Raw genomic sequence first — 21,554 nt, 5'->3', positions numbered from 1 at the left:
TTTTGTACATCTACCTCCTTCTACTGGACATCTCACTTTCTCCTTTCCACAGCTGTGCCATGACTGATTTTTCCAAAAATCCCCTATGTATAGTTTCAAGACATGATCTTGTCTTTTCCTCTTTCAAAATCATATGGCACTGACCTATCTGAATGTTTTTGATACACCTGTACTTGTCTTTTTGACCAAACTCTTATTCACAGATGCACGCTAGTATAGCTCCGGATTTTCAATTTATCAACAAACTTCTACATCCTCTACAAGTTTTGAAAAACCCAATAAAGCTACCCACATGCTTGTTGCATTAACATGATATTGTTTCTATTCTTCCTATGGAATGCACATTATTATGTACACACAAAATTATTACCTATATTTATTGAGGCTACAGTTACCAAACTACAGCTACTGGTATTGGGATAAATGACACACTGCTTAAAGGCAGAACCCTATCCAAGGGGTCTTTAACCAGCCATATTAAGAAATTCCACTGTCAGATGATAGTCAGGAGTTGTATTCACCCATGGCAGTTTCTCTCATTTTGTCCCTAAAAGGCACACCCCCTCCAAGCATATTTTCTTTGCAATATACTTTTCATGCTATTCCAACTTCTGAAACAAATACCAGTGGAGAATATATCAGCACTAAAAAAAAAAAAAAAAAAACAAAAAGAAAAACAAAAAAAAAAACCAAACATGTAGTCTCAAACCACTAAAGAAATTAATTCACCTTAGTTTCCATGTAATGTTGCATATTCTTAACACAGGAGAGGAAGAATTTACTACAAGGTTAGAATAACAATAGTTAAGAATGAGACATAGAAAATAACAAATGGCTCTTACAATCAGGCTTCTCTTCAGACAATTCAGTTTAGCATTCTTACGAAGGAGTTTTGGTGGAAAGACTCAAAGCAGCTTCAAGGCACAAAGAAAGTGACCAGATTTTCAGGACTTGAGGAAAGAAAATAGAGACAACACATGGATGGATGGGTGTACAGCACAACAGCAGAAGCCAGAAATTTCTAAAAAAACCACCTTGAAAGCAGATCAAGAACCCTCTGACCTGAAACTATCATACCTTGATAGAATGTTCCCACCAGTTTATTTCAAGCTAAGGTCTCTGTCCCTCCATGCAGTTCCTAATTTTTAGGAGCTCTCTGAATTACCTTAAAAATATATCACCCCACACTGAACAATGAAAACAGAATTTGGAAAGGACAGATGCAGTCTATTCCTGCACCAACATTTCCTCTGGCTTTCATATAAAAATATTTCTTTTCAACTTTCACTGGGCATTGTAAGTGACAGAGAATAAAATCAACAGTGGATCCAAATCTGTTTTATATGTGACTCCCATCCAAAGACAGCAGCAAATGCCACCCTTCATATAAACTACTGCTACTTCACCAGCATCTCACCTACTTGTCACTCAGCAGCTGAATTTGACACTGGACAAATTTTGCTGGAAGGCAGTGAAGTCTGGAGGGTTTGGACATGACCAAAGTGACTGTTGTACCGAGCACAGACACACATCAGAGCCAATGCATGGAAACACCTGCCTGGGACCACATTCCAAGAAAACTTCATCCACAGAGACAATCTAAGAGCCTCAGATCTGAAAACAATTACCAGGATCATGAATCCACAAGGAGTCTGGGTACAGTTCTGTCTCCTTGAGGCTTCCCCTTTGGTGCTCCACACAGTCTTTTCCTCCAAGTCAGCTGTAACATCTCTCTCCTTATTTAACAGCCCCTCTAGATGGAGAGATTGGCATGTCTTCTTTCTCCAGGCTCTGAACCAAGCTGACTGCATCTTTCTGCCTGAATCTCTCAGTTCAGACAGAGGCCAACTGTTGAAGAGGCAAGCAGGAACAGCTGACTGTACTCTCTGACCCATGTGCCACACTGTGCCGCGAGAAGAAGCCTAACCCCACACACTTCCAGATACATCCACCACCTTCAGGATGGGTCCATACTCTCTTCCAGGTGCTTCATGTAAGTATAAACTAGTAATCTTTGCTAGAAAGTCTTAAACCTCCCTTCCTAAAGCAGAAATGCAGACTGTCAACACAAAGAAGTTCTGGAACAGGGACAAACAGTCAAGATAATATTATGCCTTAGCCCTAAGGGTTGGGAACAGGGCATCCTGCTCTGTGAAAGCTTTCAGCTTTTATAGAGCAGGAAAACCAGGGAGTGAGGAAACAGGGCTGACCAGCATGGTCTATTTGAGTTGTCGTGTTTGACAGCAAGTATATGCTCTAGGGGAGCATGCAGAAGGTTGCCAGCTGACATCTTTGGGCTGTTACAAGGACAGTTTTCTGCTAAGGTTGTGCTGGTGCAAAATAATAGAAACCCTGCATCAAAATAAGCAGTGGCAGATAGGTCACAGCACACCCATGGGACAAAACTCAGAAGTAGCACAAGTGTTGAAAGGACCTGCATGGTGCTTTGACCCTGTCTGGTTGTGAGGTGCCCACTAAAGTCATTCTATCACTCCCTTCCCTATTACTGGACAGGAGAGAGAGACTATAATGGAACTCAAGTGTTGAGACAAGGGCAGGGAGAGACCACTCACCAGGAACCACCATGCTTGAGGAAATGAAGCCCAGCTTGAGGAAATGAACTGAATTTATTAGCAACCAAGCTCGAAGTAGGATAATTAAAAGTATAACAAATATTCCCCCTTCCCAGGCTTAGCTGTATTTCTGACTCTCTACGTCTTTCCCCTCAACAGCTCAAGGAGACAGGGAATGGGGGTTACAGTCAGTTCATCACCTTTTGTTTCTGCCACAGCTTCCTCAGAGGGAGGAGTCCATCCTCTGCTCCAGGCAGTTGGCAGATTGTGTAATCCATACACTGTTATTTTTTGTTACTGTTTTTTTTCATTGACCTTTGCTGCCTGCAAAATTCTTTGAGGCAAACAGTAGCACCATGCATACACTAAGGTTACTGGAGAAAATCCAGCTATTCATCCTAAATGGCTGAAGTACAAAAGCAACATGAAGGCAGCTACTTTTTTAACCTCCCCTTTCAGATACAAATTTTATATATACCCTAGGACAACACACATTCTGAAAATTCAGGTTACATTCATCTGCAAAGTCAGGATGACACTAGTGTGCACGGATACTACAAGAATAATGGTCTGATGTATGCAGAACAACTTAAGTTCTGCTATAAGGGCGTCACACCTTAAAGTAAATGGGAAGGCAGTGCATGTGTATGTTCATACACATCCAAGTGAATGACAAGACAATTTGTTCAGCAGCTCTACAGCAGTGTCATTTGCCCATGCCTTCCCTCACATATATCTTTGCCCGGTGTTATTACTGACAAGCATGACAGCTGAAGAAACAGCCTAGGTGCAGCAAATGCAAAAGAATGCCTGTGAGAAGCTGAAGGGCTCCAAGACAGCAACACAACAGCAATCATTCAAGGATCTGTTACACTCACTCTGTCAGGAAGGAGCAGGAGCACAATTAAGCAAATCTTCAGAGGTGTCCTTATCATGGCCACTTGGAGCAAACACAGAGACTTTGTTCTCTCTCTACCAGGTATTACCCAAGCTTTCTACAGAAACAATGCACTATGCCTGCATGTCAGAATTCAATTGTATAATATAGATAAAAACAGACAACGCAAACTTTTAAATCTTGCTAAATGTAAAGGTTTTTTTCCCATGCACTAATGTTAGCCTCAGCAGCAGTAAGGTAGCAAATTTTATATGGTAACAAATTGTTCCTTTGATACAAAGCACTCCTTCAAAAACAGGCATGCAAGTCATATCTTTATCCCATTAACCTTTTCCTCAGGAAAACTCATGCTATTGTCTATAACTGAATAACTAAAAGGGTCTGAATTTAGGATAAAGCTATTTTTATTGCTTACTCTATAACCAAGCACAGTGCCTTTTGCAAATCTGTTTCTGTCCTCTTATAAAGTAAAGTAGCGCAGACCATTTGGCCAAGGTGCTATGTATAAAGGGGAGACCTTCTGAATGTATCCACAAGAACCAGTGACACACCAGGTTCCCACTTCAGAAGACAGATAAGGACATGCAGCTCGCAGGAAAGCACAATTCACCAGAACCATCAGCAAATCCTTGACTATATATAATGGGCTTGAATTTCTACTTTAGGGATTTCATTTTGCTTCTGTAAAAACTTGCTCTGACAAGAGCCTGACTTACTAACAGGGGGCTGTTCTTGTCATTACCAAGCACACAACGGAACAAGACAATCTATTTTTGCAGAACAGTCCCAAAGATGAGAAGTTTGATCTTGCATTCTTGCAGCTGTAAATCATTAGATTCTGCAATATGATGGCCATATTTCTGCAACTCTCAAATTGGAGTGATAGAAATTTTTCAAAAACATGTCAAAATATTTTTTTCTTAATGCTCTCCCATGAATCTGTTTGGCCATCTTTAAAGCAGCTCTACCACATTACACTGTACAAACAGAACTAAGATATGGACCCCATTTGCAATTCTAACTTGCTTTTAGAATTCCTTAAATTACTTCACGATAGAAACTGAACCTCTCCTGCTTCCAGCTGCCTCTGCTCTACTAGATATCCTGTACTGGTCATGGCCCCATACATTGCCCCTGTTGTTGCTCACTCCTGCTGTTCCTTAGTATTCCAATAGCAAAAAACCAAACCAAACCCAGCCCCATATTTACATACTAAATACACGTAAGGGAGCAAGTTTGCCTAAATTAATATTTGTACCAAATGCTTCACACTTTTGTCAATACCAAGAATTGAATCCTTGCTGCTAACTGCATGTCATCTTAAACATTTTCATTATGTTACCCATTGATTATTCTGATACTTCATCTCCTCTAAAGACAAAGAAAAGCATTTTGTTTCTGTTTTTAGTTTCACAGGAAAAAAAAACTCTGTATGCTAGACCCCCATCTCCTTAGCAGCTACCACCACTCCATGCTGGGAGAGCACAGCCAGTTTTAAAATTGCTCCTGCTGTAAAAAATTGCAGGAAACTGCCTTTTGGTGAACAGAAAAGGAAGTCAATACATTGCACAGTCAGGGTTAACTCTTAAACACAATTTCACCCACATAATTAATACCTTTTTTTTTTTACTTTTCCATAAAAGTGGAACAAAAACTTCTGGAGTTTCATATATTAGTTTCATAAGAGCAGGAATCCTACAAAAATACATTCATATATATTCAAATAGGTTGAATAAAGAAACCTGTATAAAAAAAGTAGAAGAAAACCATTTGGTAGAAGGGAATTATCAGCTGGTCATAGGACATGAGAATACAGCTATATATTAATCTGGTTTTTGCCAACTGCACATACAAATTTCTATAAATTGTTTGTGTCTTTGCACACAAATTAATATGTACATGGTAATGGCATTGTTTATTAAAACTTCTGAATTTTATATTCTGACCTATTTGCACAGTTAGAGGTCAATCACATGAACTTGGCCCAGCCACAGTGTTGCTCTAGTTCCTCTTTTACAGCCTTTGAACTAGCAAATGGGTAAGCAGAGACTTTCCTCTTCTACTAATTTACTGTAGCAGGTACTTTCCCTTTTCTTCCCTGCTACACTTATGCTCAGACATTGCTATCAGGTGCTAACAACCTTTTCTTAAAATAAATAAATAAAAGCTTAAGCTTTTAATATTTGCAAATCCCCCATATTTCCAAACAATGTATTTCTAAAACATATTGTGCACACAGCAAAAGAAAAAAATAATGCTGACAAGTACTTTTTGCATTCCAGAACATTAAAATAAGATTTAATGCAGTGTCACTTCACTGTAAGAAAACACAGAAGAAAATAAATCATGACAGCCTTTTAAAATATGTTAAATTTATGTTTTGTATTGTGTGATCAGACCTTACCAGTTTTCATAATCCATGAATTTTCAGAACTGCTATAGACCTGCAGAGAAATGCTCCAGTGGCAGCCACTTTCTTTGGAAAGGCTCTTTTCTCAGTAAACAAGCCACAAAGCTGCTATTGCTGATAAGAGGTAGTCTGATCTATCAAACCTACTAGCAGCAAAGCAAATTTTCCCTTCCTCCTCTCATCCAGAAGTTTGAAATCCTTTGATCTCAGAGCTAGGAAGATGTTTACTACTTTTCCCAGGTAGCCGATTTCTCCCCTGCCCTTGCCTGTGCCTGAAGAGAAGCGGTGTCCACGGCAATGCCTGCACCAGCAGCTGACCCACTGAGGTTGGCTTCAGGGATCCCAGGCAAGTTCTGCAGCTCTCCTGCCCCCAACAACATCTGCTCTCCTAGAGACACCATGCTGCTCGTGCCCTCACGAGTTGTCCCTGTTCTTACTTGTTCCCGCTGCTTCTCAGGTCCCATTGCCTCTTTTTTCCTTCCTTATCATCGCAACTACAAAGTTCCGAGACCCCAGATTTACTGGTGACTTCTAAGGATGTGAGGAGACATCAGTGCAATGTTCTTATCTCCAGCCCCTCTAAAGCACTTCCTCCTTTATCTCATGCCTGCCTGATGGGAATGTTTCTCCAGAAGTTCTCTTGCTCTAGTACAACTGATGATAGCAAAAAGCGAGTTTGAGGATAGGCTTCACTATGAGTGAGGTCAATATTTTATAACAACATTTCTCCTAGTTCTGGCAACACTGACAATATCAAAGCCCAGTATTCAAGGACTGACAACCGCCTCCTGGTTTTGAAGCAAGATTCTTTCCCTTCATACACACATTATTTCCTTCTTTCACAGACTGAAATAAGAAGTTTTGAAATAGGCTTCTGTGGGTGATGGGAGAACAAAATATCTATTGACTCCAACTACAAAAAAGGCTGATATGTACCTAGACCAATAAAAATCAATATCTCTGCAATTAACAAAAAAATGTAGACACTCCTTATGTCAACAGAAATTTAGCTATTGGAATATCATTAGAATTAAGATAAACTGCAAACACCCAGCTGGGACAATGGTTAAAGAAATACCACTTACCTGGGACTTTTCATCCTGAAAAATGCCATCTCTTTGGTACCATCAACAGAAATTAAAATATAATGACAAGACCATAATACCATGAATGCTTTTCTTTGTGGAAAGAAAGATGATCAAGTATTTAACATATATTTAAGATGTAAACCTTATTTCTGTGCTTTACACAAAGTACAATCCAGTAAAGAGTAACCTTGCAAAACAGCAACATAACTCCCCACAGAGGAAATTAAGTAGGATGCAAGGACTGGCACCTAATTTTCACCAGCTTTTCAATAGATTCCAAAATGTTTTGAAGTATTACAGATATTCTTTTCTCTACTGAAAAGGAAGTCTCATCCCTTAACCTCTCATCACTTTTGGATGTCTCAGATGTGATTTCTCAAAGACTGCCTGTGCCTATATTTAGATAACTGTGAAGATCAAATGGTCTAAATGCTATGAAAAGTGGCTTGCTTAGGTTTTTATCTAGTAATCTGGCAACTGGGACAAAAGCATCTTTCAATTTAGAGCTCAAAATGTTATGATCTGGTTCTCAGAATTATTAAAAATATACAGCTGTCACTGAAGAAAAGCCCAGTTTAAAGGGTCATACAGTATGTTATCAAACTTGGCTTTCTCTCACTTCAGAGTCTACTAAACACATTCTACATCTTTAAAGTAAAGTTCATAAAATCAGTGGGGGAAAAAAAGCAACCTTCAAGTTTCACAGTTCTTTTCTCGTGGCATCACTTGAGAGAATGTTTTAGTTTCAGAAGAGATTATATTATTTTCTAAAAATGACTTCAACTCCTACAGTACCATAAATACTCAGTTTCCATTGGGTAATAACACAAGAAAAAAAAATGGTTTAATTTAACATTTTCTACATTCCTGAGGATTTCTCAGAACACCATGGCTTTTCTCCACAAACTTGGATTGCATTTCATAATATGAAATTTCAATACAGACAAAAATTAGTCTGACTGTTACCGTTGAGATTTACCTCTCTCTCAAATGCTGTTAATGGCCTTAAGGATATTCTAAATAATTTCATTTAATGTAATACATTTTTTGTTATTCTCTTCTGTTGTATTACAATCTTAAATTTCCATGGTGATTGCCTTGGGTATATCAATACGTGTTTCTCCATCAGTGCTACAGAGGACTGTCACTTGCTACTGATATTACATGTTTCTTTGCTAAGTTATAACTGGAAAATCAACATGAGATGTCTGAGAATAACACAGGAAAGTTATTATAAATAAGCTCAACTTAGCAGGAAGTTGTCTAGAAGCATCTTGTTGGTTCAACTGAAGTAAATATTACTGATTTTTAGGGGGGCGTTACTTCAGAGAAGTCTCTAGCTAGAACAACCCCTTAATTCCAAACCAAAGACACAAATAAAGCTCCTATTTTAAAGAAATGGACTTTATTTTTGTAAAACATTTTACCAACTGTATATTCATCAAAAAAATGTGTAACAGAAAGCCTTATTGGTAGATTTTAATAAAACTAAGCATGCACATAGTACCCATACATGATTAAAGCCTACATCACTGTAGCTGAGAGGTTTATGTTTCATTTAAAGCAATAATGTAATAGTTGTGGTTTTACACCTCTACAGTCCATACAAGTATGTTATTTAATTCAGATTTCTATATTAAGATACAAACTGCACAAAAGACTGTTCAAAAGCTTAATCTGCAAAGCTCAGTTTGATGCATTTTTTCCTTCTTAAAAAAAAACCAACCAGAATAATGCATACACCAATGAGAATTTTATCAAGAAAGTATTGTAAGAACTTTTATGCCAATATTTATCTACAAAGCACATTTAAATTGGCTTTTTTCAACTGGAGAGCAAAATTGGCTACAATCATACAATCACTCTCTGGTTTGCTACTTTTGGTATCATATAGTTGGACTCTTTGGAGATACCACTACAAAAACAAAATCCCACACAAAGAGTTTCACTGTTGTTTAAAAAAAGAAAAACAATTAAAAATATAAATCTCAGAGGTAACTATGTGCTTGTGTGTATCCTTAAACATCCCAGCTAAAATTCTGACATCAATAATGGCCAAACCCATGCTATTGTTTCAGATCTACTTGAAACTAAATTCCAGACAGTATATCTATATCATTCAGAACTAGTACTAGTAAAATTCCCATGCAAACACCCAGTTGAAAAGCTGCCACTGAAAATATGCCAGAAATTGCAAGGAGTAAGATGCTAAGCAGAATTATAAATAAATAAATAAACCTAAACACAGACTCAGAGAGGTAGGAAGATTTTAACACGTTCCATTTCCTAGATGTTGGTTCAGCATTTGCAGCAGAATGACCTTTACTTACAAGTGAAGTGAACTGCAGAGAAAACAGGGTTTATTGTGAGATTTTACCAATTAGCTGTTTAAAGTTCAAAGGTAATGCTTTGTGCAAGCTTGGCTCCACGGGTTTCTATTAAGAGTATTGATAAGAAAAACTGTCTTTATCTGTGAAACTTCAGAAGCAGTTTTATGAACTCTCATTTTAGTAACAGCCCATGGCCTTGGCCAGCACAAAATACTCAGTTTATGGGAGAAATCAGACACATCTAAAAGTAGTAACGACTCACATCTCAGTGTAAATATTAAGTCAAAAAGAAAAAACATTTCATAAACAGCTTTGTAATCTGACCCTAAACTTTGATTTATGTTGTTCATCTCACTTGTTTTAGTCTTTTCAGAATCCAGTTTGTTTTGTAGAGCCCTGCACATTTAAGTTAAGGTATACTGCCACTGGAGGAGGATTTTGATAGATATAAGGATATGTGAGGAGAAAAGGATTAATGACAGAAAAGAATCAAGAGATTTATTGAATTTAATTTGGAATTTTGATAAAACCAGATTAAATCTAAGCCAAATTTAAAAACATAAAAATATATAAGGTAAAGTTTTTAAAATCTGAAAACTTTATTGTTCTACATTAGCTTCCTTCATGTGACTTATTAAGTGTTCAAATAATAAAAAGATGTGCGCAAAGACTTTTAGTTTACCAGTTAATTCCAATAAGTCTTTTTAAAGATCTGTGAAGAAAACCTTGTAATACAAAGGTTACTGCCACTCTGCTAAATATAAGAGACATGGTACTCCCCTTAGGAACCAAGCAGAAGAGCACAGCTTAGTACATGCCTACATGGCTCACTGTCCTCTGCTCACAACATCCCAAAATAGCCACAGCCCAGCCTCATGCTGGAAACAGCTCACAAGGACTGTGCCCAGGCAGCAGCTAGAAGAGAGTAGTTGGCAGGAGCCAGCATGCTGATGAGCAGTGTAAGCACTGATGCTCCAAGGCCATTCCTTTCTTTAGCAGCAAAGGCACAATTAAAGATTCTTTGCAGCATTCAGTGTTAGTGCAAGACTCTAGATAACACTAATACAATCCATGCAATGAGTTGAGAATAATGTCCATTAGCAGCTTATTCATCTACTTACTGTTTCAAAGCTACTTGATGTTTAAAAAACTGTACCAAATTACATTTTACTAGTTTTTATTAGATGTTCTTTTGGCACAGTCAAAACCCAGATGATGATATATTTTAATTTTTAAATGCACTTATTTCATGGAGAGTCTTTTAATCTTTTCACTTTTAATCAGTCATTCTATATTATCCGCTCCAGATGGAATTTTTAAAATTCATAATTAGCATGAAATAAGCTCTCCATAACTGAATAATATTTGAGTGAAAATTGAAGTTCAGTGGGAGGGATCTTAAGAATGAGCAGTGAACTCGGAGGACTGGCATTGCATTATTTCTGACAGTCTCCTACACTACGTCTAGAACATGGCTATAGGTCAAGCATTCACTTAATTAGGAATTAAACAAAGAAGGGAAAGGAGGCAAGAAGGCAGGTGACAAACCAAAAGCTGCCAAAATCTCCATAATCAGAAAATTTTGGCAAACAAGATGCTTTTGCCATCCTCTGTTAAGATGACTTTGATGTCCTATCGCTGAGTATTCACATTTAAATTAGCAGTGGGGAGATCAATAAAAAGTAAACCAGTCATGGAAAAGCTAAATGTTTTCCTCTTTTTCTCCCCATGAAGAACAGCCATTTGACAATACTAAACAGCACTGGCAGCAGTAACTTCTAGCATGTCACAAGAAGGTCAATATGGTACCAACTTTATAATTCTTTGTGTAATAGATGAGACACGTTGAAGCAGCTTTTGGTTCATTTGCTATTATCCTCATTATAGCTTTATCTGGCATGAGGGATCAATATTTCTGAACATTACACTACTCCTGAACAGACAGAAGGACATATTGTTTATTTGGCTGCCTGGTGATTTCTGACAAAAGAAGCTATCAATTATATTATGATATGAAAACCAGTGCCAACTAAAAGGACTCCTAACAGAGCACCATGATGTGGTTACTTATGAGCTGATTATTCAGGAGCAAACAAAATATTAAACCTAGAGAATATTTAATCTGAGGCTGGCTCTACAGCAATCTCTGCTTCTTTTAACCTTGCAGGCTTGCTTGTCACTGACTTCAAATATTCATTTATGAGGTGGTGCAGGATTCCCCACAATCTACTTGATTTCAGCTGCCAACAGTTAAAGCCTTTGGCAAAAATTACCCATTTAAGCAAATACAAGAGCAAGGCAGGAGATGCAATTACATTACTTTCCTATAGTTACTTATGTTCCTGCCCAGTGTGTCCATTATTGTCCAGAAGATTTTGCAAGCACCATTACCCTAGATCCTTTAAAACCTGTCTGTGATGCAAGGTTAAATATCTCAACTGCATTTAATGTAATTTCAAACAACCTCATCACTATTACACATGCATCACTATTACAGACGCTCAACTGTGCATCTATAGTTGAAAGAAAGTTCTGGCTTTATAGCAAATATCAGGTGCAGAAATCTGATCCGAGTCCAAAAGTGTGATCATCTGGATCATACTGGGATCATCTGAATCAGGAGCAGACAACACAGTTCATTAAAATGAAAGGATGTTTTGCAAATATATGCTTTTCCCTACTGCCCCATCCCTTGCAATGAAAACCATGCTCACTCACCAGCTGAGATAGAGAGAATATTCTGTAGTGACTTGAAAAAGAAACCTTAATGTACATAAGGCAAAAGAAAAGCGACAGGATAAAACAGCCTAATACATGTGATATCCTTTTAGGAGTGAGACCATCTGTATTGCAGTACTTCCCTCAATATCAAGTCCTTCCTCTGCATCTCTTGTGACATTTGAAGATCTTTTAATTCATTTATGATATATAATGAGCTGCATCTCATGCATTCTAAAATATGTTACAAAGGCCAATTAAGGCTTCCTACATATGGAAAAAGCGTAAAATTTAATTAAGACATCTATCTTTAGAGTATAGAAATTGCATGAGGAGTCAATACAATGAACATAATCTGTTTTGTTTCTTCGCTTGCAACAATTATCCACTCAAAATGGGACAGATAGAATCACAGAAAACCCTCATCATGAAGTAATAAATTACTTCTACTCTACAGAGGATGCTAAGACATAAAAGCATTTTAGATCAGGATGAGGCACACTGATTTTGAGATGGGAAAAGGCAGAGTATGAGCCTAAGGATGGAAAAAGTCTACAGCACTGTAAATGTCACAGACATCTTTTGTGCAAAATTCTTTCTTTAGGATTTTTCTCCCTTCTGAGAAGCTGTGGCCTCAGCAACAAAATGTAAACAATGGTTATCTGCTGCTGTGGAATGCAACAGGTGCACCTGTGATTGGTCTCCTGTGGATATTTGGATTTACTGACCACTCACAGCAGAGCTGGCTCTCACTCTGCTGAGACACAGACCTTTGTTATTCATTCCTTTTCTATTCTTAGCCTAGGTAGCCTTCTGAGAACTTTTCCTTCTATTTCTTTTTAGAATCGTCATAATGTAATTATATATATCATAAAATAATAAATCAAGCCTTCTGAACACGAGGCCAACATTCTCGCCTCTCTCTTCATCCGGCAACCCTTGTGACCACTGTCACACTGTAAAGAAACCAAGGCATTTCTGAGTGGTACAGGAAGAAAACACAACCCAGTCCTTCCCGGTGGACTACACACCATAGGAAAACACAGGTTTTGCTGGAAGACAGGAGACATTAAACCTTGCAGGCAAGTCCAGATACAGGAGACAGGACAGATAAAATTATTTATAAAACTTTTTGGGTTTCTTCCTAACGTTCTATTTTAAAATTGACTATCAAATTGTTCCTCCCAGTAAAAACTTTCCTAGAATTTATAGATAGAGTTATACAATCCAGGTTGGAAGGACCACAGAGAGGTTTTGGGAATCCTCACTGTAAGGAAAAATAAATCCACTTCACTTCAAAGTGTAAATGTGGATTCTCAATCAGAAAAAAAACATAAGCCTAAGATCCAGATGCTTTAACTAGATGCTTGATTCAGGTGAACTAAACGTGAACTCACTAACTTTGTTTACCAAATAGCTTGGAGGAAGACTCCTGTTAAAGAAATATCAGAATCATTAGGTGCTGAACTTGATGCAGTAACATTATTTTTCTTGTAAAAGCAATACACAGTTATTAGGCAAGGTTTCCTTATTCTTGGTATAAGCTTATTTTCCCCCTCTATTAGCATCATACCAGAAATTTTTATCACATATTACCCATTGCGTCAGTCACACACAATTTAATGCAAGCCTTCCTGTTTCTGTCTGAGAACTCTCTATTTGGCCATGATTCTCATCAAGCTGGGCAGAAGAGTGGGCAAGGATCCACTGTTGTTTCACTATAATTTTACAGTGTAGAAGCAGATGCAATGCTGTACTTTACAACTGCTTTCTTTTACAGAACCTTTTGTTACAACACATTTACAACTTTGGCTCAAACTGCCAGATTTATTCTTCCAACAATCAAAGCATTCTTTTGGAAAGGTTAAAAAAAAACTGGTCAAGGAGTTTTTGAATTAAAAGCATAAACTTACAGTGCTTTGCAAGTTTACACTTTCTACACAGAAATAAAAATCAAGTGTTATTGAAGCATGCATAAATTTTTGAATGCATCTTCAAAGCAGACAACAAGGGTGCAGGGACATTTTAATATAAAGGCATTGCTCCTCGTAACAGCAGAATTCAGCACAGCATGCTAGAAAAAGAGAACAATCTTCGTAATTAAGTTCTGAGGCACATTTTCCACAGATACGCTTTCTGCTACAATCACCATCATCTCTGTTTATCTACACTATTTAAAAATAATATTTACCCTGGGTTGTTTGCTGTTAATCCTTATGTTATGCAAACAGAATAAATAAGCAGCTACAGAAATGCACAGGAGCAGCCTTCACTCCCATTCTTTTGTCAACACAGTGACGGCTAAGCAGGTGCAGAAACCTCAGTGCAAATTATTACATCCACATGTCTTGGAATCACAGCAGGAGTTTTTGTTCAGGTGATAGCTGTTCAAAACAGAGACTTCAGAAAATTTTTCTGTCATACTGCTTGCTTTAGACAGCAATTAACAGAGCTGCCAAACAAATTAGAATATGCATCCCTTGGACAAACAAGTGCAAACTTTGGATTTTGCTAGCTTCTAATAAGGTTATTACGAGCAACAATAAACAAAACAAAATCAACCCACTTGCGAGTTTCTCAACAATTGATTTTTCTTGGCTTGGGAACTACCAGGATTACTCCAAACTACATAAACACAAATTTTGCTGTCCTATTTTCTTGTCTAGTACTTCAGAGTGCCCCTTTCTCAGGGTATTTATGGAATAAGACAGAAAAGATGTCAAGAGTGGCAAGACAAGTTTGTTGGTGTCTAAAATAAACAAACAGTCTCCAAAGCACCAAAGCACCATTCCTGTTCCTGCAGAGATCAGACAGATTTTACAGATCTGCTAATTGTTTCCACCAGGCCTTCACTTCTGGTTGCCACAGCCCTCTGTCCCTTTCCATTGACAGGAAGGTCATTGTGTGGATTTCATGTATTCCCTTTTTTCCTGTCTCACATCTTAATGACAGCAGAAGCAGAGCAGCTTGGACGTAGATGGCACACTAAATAGAACAGCAGGAAGGTAAATGGAGCCACAGTCAACAAAGAACAAAGATGAGGGGGAAAAAAATTTGGTGAACCACTTCCTCCTCTCCTTACCACTGAACTACACAATGGTGACCACAAAAGTACTTGTTTATTACAACCCACATGGCATACTGGAGGTAAGCGCTGCTGGAGAGCAGTCTCTTAAGATTTGGCAAAAATAGTCTAGACCAAGTGCATTAATAAAGTCTAACTAAACTTTAAAATGTACTTGAGATGATCTGGAATCAGGGAGAAAAAAAATCATCATCCACACTGTTATTTCACAGAGTCTCTATCCAACTACATAAAATCTCTCCTGTTTCTCTTTTCCCAAGATGGGAATTAATGACTGTTTCAAGGTACAAAACCTGACAAACAACAAAGCCAAATAAATAACTTGCAACAAATTATGTAGCCAATTCACTTGCAATGAAGACTTTACTATAAATATATATAAAGATATATATATGAAGTAATTTTAGCAGCAATACATTATGACTTTTTGATATTGCCAAAAAACTTTCAAAACAGGTAGGTGAGTGTAGTATATTTTTATAATTCTCTTTGGACTTTATATCAAAGTTGAGGGGTTTAAAAATAAACAAAAGGCTTAAAATTACAAGTTCCTTAAAATTTTAAGTTCCTATGTACAGTTGTTACTGTAATCTTTGTATACATCATTACGGATGTAAATCTCTTGATCTAGATGCCACCAACACATCTTCTATCTCTTCCTTCATCATTTTCACTGATGCTTTCATACTGAAGCATTTCTATTTGTTCTTTCTTTACACCACCAGTAACATTTCTATTGCATATTGGTATTGTCCTTTCACCTGAAACTTAGTCTAATGTAATTTCTTCTTCAACCATACAACTCTACTGACAATCAATGTCATTCTTTCCAGAATAAACCCTTGAAGGAAAAAATAAAGTACGTCATGAGCTACCTAGAGACTTTCACTTCCTCAGAGTGGTACTAAATCTAACTGTAGTTTTTAACAAAATAACCTCATTCAAGATCAACTTGATAAACTATAATACATGAAGGGCAGTAGTTGGCATACAAGAAGGCAGAGATGTTTTTCAGAGACCCTGAAAATACCTAGATGCTAAAATAATGACCCTACAGAAACCTCATGAAGTTTGACAAATACAGAACCCTACATATTTGGAAGCAACAGAATATAGCTGAAGGGCAGCACTGTAGAAAAAGACCCTGGAGACTTGGTGGACAAAAAGGTGAGCATGGGTCTATACATGGCGTTGCAGCAAGGACAGTCATACTGATCTGCCTTAGGAAGAACATACCCAGTCAATGGAATTCCTCCCCATTCAGACTGCATTTGGAGCACTTGCCCACCATGGAGTTTCAGTCAAGGAAATCTTTGGTGTTCTGTAGCAGGTCCAGGGCACACCCTAGTGGAAAGCATCCCTGAAGATGCCTGGAGTCAGCCTCCTCTCAGAAGAGCATAGTGACAGAATGAGAGGCAAAACACAAACTGACATGGAAAATTCCAATCAGGATTCAGGTAAAAACTTTTTAACCATAAGACTACTCAAAAATTGAACACAAACCCAAAATGGCAATGTTATTTCCATCCTTGGAGATGTTCAGCATTCAACTGGAGAGAGCATCAAATAACCCAATAAAATTTGACCCTGTTTGGAGCTTTCCAACCTAAGTTATCCTATGAATACTAAGGAACTCTCTAAAATCAAATCACTCTCTGCAGTTTTATTCATATGAATGAATACTGACATAAGAATACAGGTAGAAAGCTTTGGTTAAAAACAGTAATTATATTGTAGTGGGGGGAAAAAAATCAAGTTACCTAATTTGTGTCAAACACATCTGGATGCATGATCATCCTACTTTTGATGTCATTCAACAATTTTTCAGATATTTTCCAAAGTCTGCATTTCAGTTTCAACTACCTTATTCTACACACTTACAAGATGTTTTCCTTCTAAAGAAACAGAGGGGGGAAAAGTCTCATTTAATGAAAACTTCAAAGTTACATTCAAGTTCCAGGGGAGAAAAACAAAACTTCTTAACTTTCCAAATATATCCATTTTAAATTCTGATTGTTCCTGTGCACATGTGGCAGGTTCCAGGAGGGAGAAATAATTTTTATCTTACTACTACAGTCTCAAATCTGGCCTCTAAACATTGTCTTATTGGTATTGATAATTAATGTGAATTCTGACTAGTCACCTATTTGGCTAAAATGTCAAAAGTCCTCATTACGAGAATCTGGAATTGTAAATTTTCCCAGCAGGGCAACAGTTACTCATAGGCAACAGATTTCTGACTCGAATAATCTTGGTTTTTTCAGACAGCATTGGCAAACAACCAACCCTGACTTCTCTGCTGTGTTTTGAATTTTTAATACCCTGAGCTCTAGTTTAAGATAGAGTAAGTACCTTCAGGGACTATTTTAATTTACACAACTTGTACCAATTTTAATGGTAAATTGTTTTCTCTTGTTTTAAACAACCGAATCAAGGGTGTAAATCAGACACTTCAAGGATGTAAATCAGACACTTTCCACTTTCCTAGTCAGGGGACTTTTCCTAACTACCCCAAATGATGATTCCTCTTCTTATAAAGAGGTACTGATTCAAGAGCTGCCCGAGGTTGCTAAAGAGGAAACCCAGATGACTAGATCTTCTCCGATAACACTAAAAGATCACATTCTCTGGGCCTCCCTAGAGGGAAGACATGCAAGGTAGTAATTACCTGAATTAGTGTTGGGACAGAAATTGGACACCATCTTTCTCACCAGCAACAAACATCCCTATACCATACCACAGTCCCAGCAGAGCCCATTAATGAAAATGCTCCATGAGGGTTTTAATGTAGATTAGTTTTCCTCATGTCTGAAAGAGTTAAATCCTACTGCAAATATCTGATTTTCATCTAAGTCATTTCATACTATTTTTCAATGCTATGTCACCCTCATACTACTCTTTGAGTTACGGTTATTAAATAGAAGCAAAAATCACTACATGGTTCTTTGTTTCTTTAGAAAAAGAGCTTTCACTTATAGACCAAAGTCTTAACTACAGTGTATTTCAACACTCAATTATACCCACTCTACCTAAAAACATAGAGGTGTAAAGCCAGGAGCTGTACATTATTTAACAAATATATCTCGCTTCTTAGTATTCAGATGAATACATATACCTATATACAATAGATAATTTTTCATGTGTTTTTTAGTCCAGTTCTCTCAAAAGCTTATCTAAGGCTTTGTGAATTTTACATGCATGAGATACTAGGCTGAGTACAACTGACCCTGTTTAGTAAGAGCAGTGTCAAAAGTTCTTTCCCTTTGCTTTTCAGTTTTGCAGCTGTGAAAACTGAAATTTACACAAAATCAACACAAGGTGTGATATAGCATCAACAACGTCCAGCAAATACTTGTTATTGCCCCTATTTTTCTAGCTCTAAAAAGCAAAATCTAATCTTTATTAGATACCTACTCTGGGACTACTCAATTGGTTGGGAATATCTTTACTCGAATAAGCACAAAAAATGTGGGAAAATTTATTTGTAAAGCCTTCAAAAAGTTAAGATGAAAAAGCGAAGTTAAAATGCTTGAGGTCCTACAGAAGAATTTTTAAAAATACTCAAGTAAATGACATGTCTACTTGTCACTGAAGTTCACTGAATTTGGGAACCTCTTTACCACCCTTTGAAAAAGCCAAATGTGTGGTCCTCTACAAAGGCACTCAGCTTCCAGAAAAAAATGAACAGCCTTCATGAAATGAAAACATCTGCTGTCTACTTTTGAAGTACTTTCTCAAGTTAAAAAAATTGACTAAGTAAAGGTCTAAATGAAGATTCTTTCTCATTTTTTGAGGAACACAAATGTCATTACCTGTATGCTGCCCATAGGTATTTGGAACAGATTTACAGAATAGCAGGAAAACTTTATTTGAAATCATGTGGAGATCAGATTTATCTTTTACAAATTAGGTACATACCCTCTACCTCTATATTTTAACAGAGCTAAAAACTATATTTCAAATTGACACCTGAAAGCAGACAAAAGGGAGCAGAATAAGGAAATAAGAGGTTTCTTGTCCCTCATTCTTCCCCATTTCATTTTTTCTGATATATGGGTGATTTTTCTTCTGTCATTACTGTGTTCTGGCTCTAAGGCTCTGTCAAGGGCTGCCATCCAACTCTCTAAGCAAAGGTCATCAGTGGCAGGGATTGGGAAGTATTAAAGAGCTTACAAGGAGACAGAGATAATGACAAAAATCCAGTGTTTTAAGCCCCCTGCCATACCCCTCCCACAAAATCCTCATAATGAACTTTCTATGCTATGAGGGTTTGGGGTTTTTTTAATCAACACTCTGTTGTAAGTTTCACTGAAAATATATTATACATTTTGCTACATCTCTTCATAACCTGGTTCAACCTTTTGGATTTTAGCTACCAATGCACAGAACAGATTAAAGAATAAGCAAGCCCCAATCTCTAAAATAATCTTTATACAGGGCACCTGATGTACAAACATGCCTTAGCCTCAGAATGGAAAATCAGGTCAATAGTGAATTATGGTTTAACTTATTAGCATCCCAACACACCTAATAACCAACAGAGTACCCAATGACCCTACAATCATATGTGTAGATCAGAAGTTAAAACAGTTTTTCACAGTGCATTGCAACAAGAATCCCTAACAGCTTTGCAATAGGAACAAAGGTGAGGCAAAAGCAGCTGAAGGGGAAGATGCCAAATTATAAGCTTGAGACCTCCAAAATTCAAAGTGTTAGAAGAGAAACAGCAGCATTTGATGAGTTACTTGGTTGACTCAACAATAACAATAATTATTGTGGAAATTATTCAGGTGACATGCAGTTAATTTGGCTTGCTTCCCACCTGTAGTGTATTAGCTCCCTGATGTAAGGCTCTACAGTTATTATGCTAATGATAAATAATACAATTATTAAATTAGTGATGAATAATTTTGCATATGGTTATACAGGCTATTATCAAGGTGAATTAATAAAAGAAATAAGCAAAACTTGCATCTTGGTGATTTTCTTGGGAAAAATGGATTAATCATCCTGATGAAAAATAATAGTGATGGGCAGTGACAGACTGCAGAGCTGGAGCCTCCACAATTCCGAACATCAGCCTGGACCACCAACTGAAAAGAGGCTCTGGACCATCAGGATGAACCAGAGGGCCACATTCCACATCCAGCCATTGGCAACAAGAGAACATCACACACACAAAGTAGGAAAGACAGATATGGACCAGGTTTGATTGCTTTCTGTTTTTTTCTTGGAAGACAATCTCAGTCACCTCCTCACCAGAGCTTGTGCCAAGCAGAGTTAACAAGCAAGAAAAAATACTCCTCCAGCCACCTCAAATCACATCCTTAAAGAGGAAGGCAATTCGTTTTCAAATCCATCTTAACCTTATCTCAGATTGTTTTTACCAGAGTGCCTTAATTGAAACCATATTGTTATTTATATAGCAAAATTAGACATATGTTATGAATATTTTATCCATCCAAACCTCAGAACTTTAACACAAACTTTTGCCCTTTTTGAAGTTAATGCTACATTTTCTGCACTTGTAATTGATTTCCTTAATGCAATCATGAAGCCCCAAAATAATTTCTCCTGTCAAAATATTGAAAGGTGTCTTCATCTTATCCATTCTGCCATATGTCTGCAGCATAATCCCATGCCAGGCTATAATCAGTAAGAAGAAAAGGAAAATTAAGGCTATCGATGTTGCTGCATATCTCATTAGGTAGAAGCTGGCACAGAATACTGCACAGGAATTTTTCACTCCTAATTTTCCATCTATCTACCTCTCTACAAAGCAGGCTTCCCATGGCATAACAAAAAGTGCAATTGAAAACTTTTACTTTTGTCATAATTCTCAGTTTCTCCTTAAGTGGCAGTGTGACCATGTGCCAAGGACTTTGGGGTATACTTGATTTAGTCTCTGCAGTAATATTCAAATAAAGGACTCCACATAGAGAAGAAAAATATTTCCTGAACAACCAGCCTCATAAGTATACTGTTTGCAATTTTTGTATTTTGTTTCCATCAATATATTAGTATTAACTTTGCTAACAAGAGTTCATAAAAATCTGTATTACTTTGCTTACAACAAAAAAAGACTTTAGGATTGTGCCATACCTTTTTTAAGTAAAACTTGGCTTTTACAAACATGTACTGTATCAGTCCATTGCCTCCTATTCCACTGATTGAGTCCTAAAACTAATTAGTACAGCATGAATGGCAAAGTTAACCTACCAAATATGTTCATTCAAAATATAAGCTACCCTTATAATGCACTGGATGTTACTTAATCTGCTATCCCACATGAGATCCTCAATGTGTTTCTGCCTAAAGCAGTCAATCTTACCACCACAATTACTGAAACAGCCAAAGCAGAGCTGTACAGCTGACTCTGCTAGACAAAGAGGAATACGAACAGAAATGTGATAACATCAACTGAAGGTGTAACAAATTACTCAAACTTCTTT

Source organism: Ammospiza caudacuta, chromosome 1, assembly GCF_027887145.1.
Source record: "Ammospiza caudacuta isolate bAmmCau1 chromosome 1, bAmmCau1.pri, whole genome shotgun sequence".
Classification (NCBI taxonomy): domain Eukaryota; kingdom Metazoa; phylum Chordata; class Aves; order Passeriformes; family Passerellidae; genus Ammospiza; species Ammospiza caudacuta.
The sequence above is the reverse complement of the archived record's forward strand: the minus strand, read 5'-3'. Positions refer to the sequence as shown.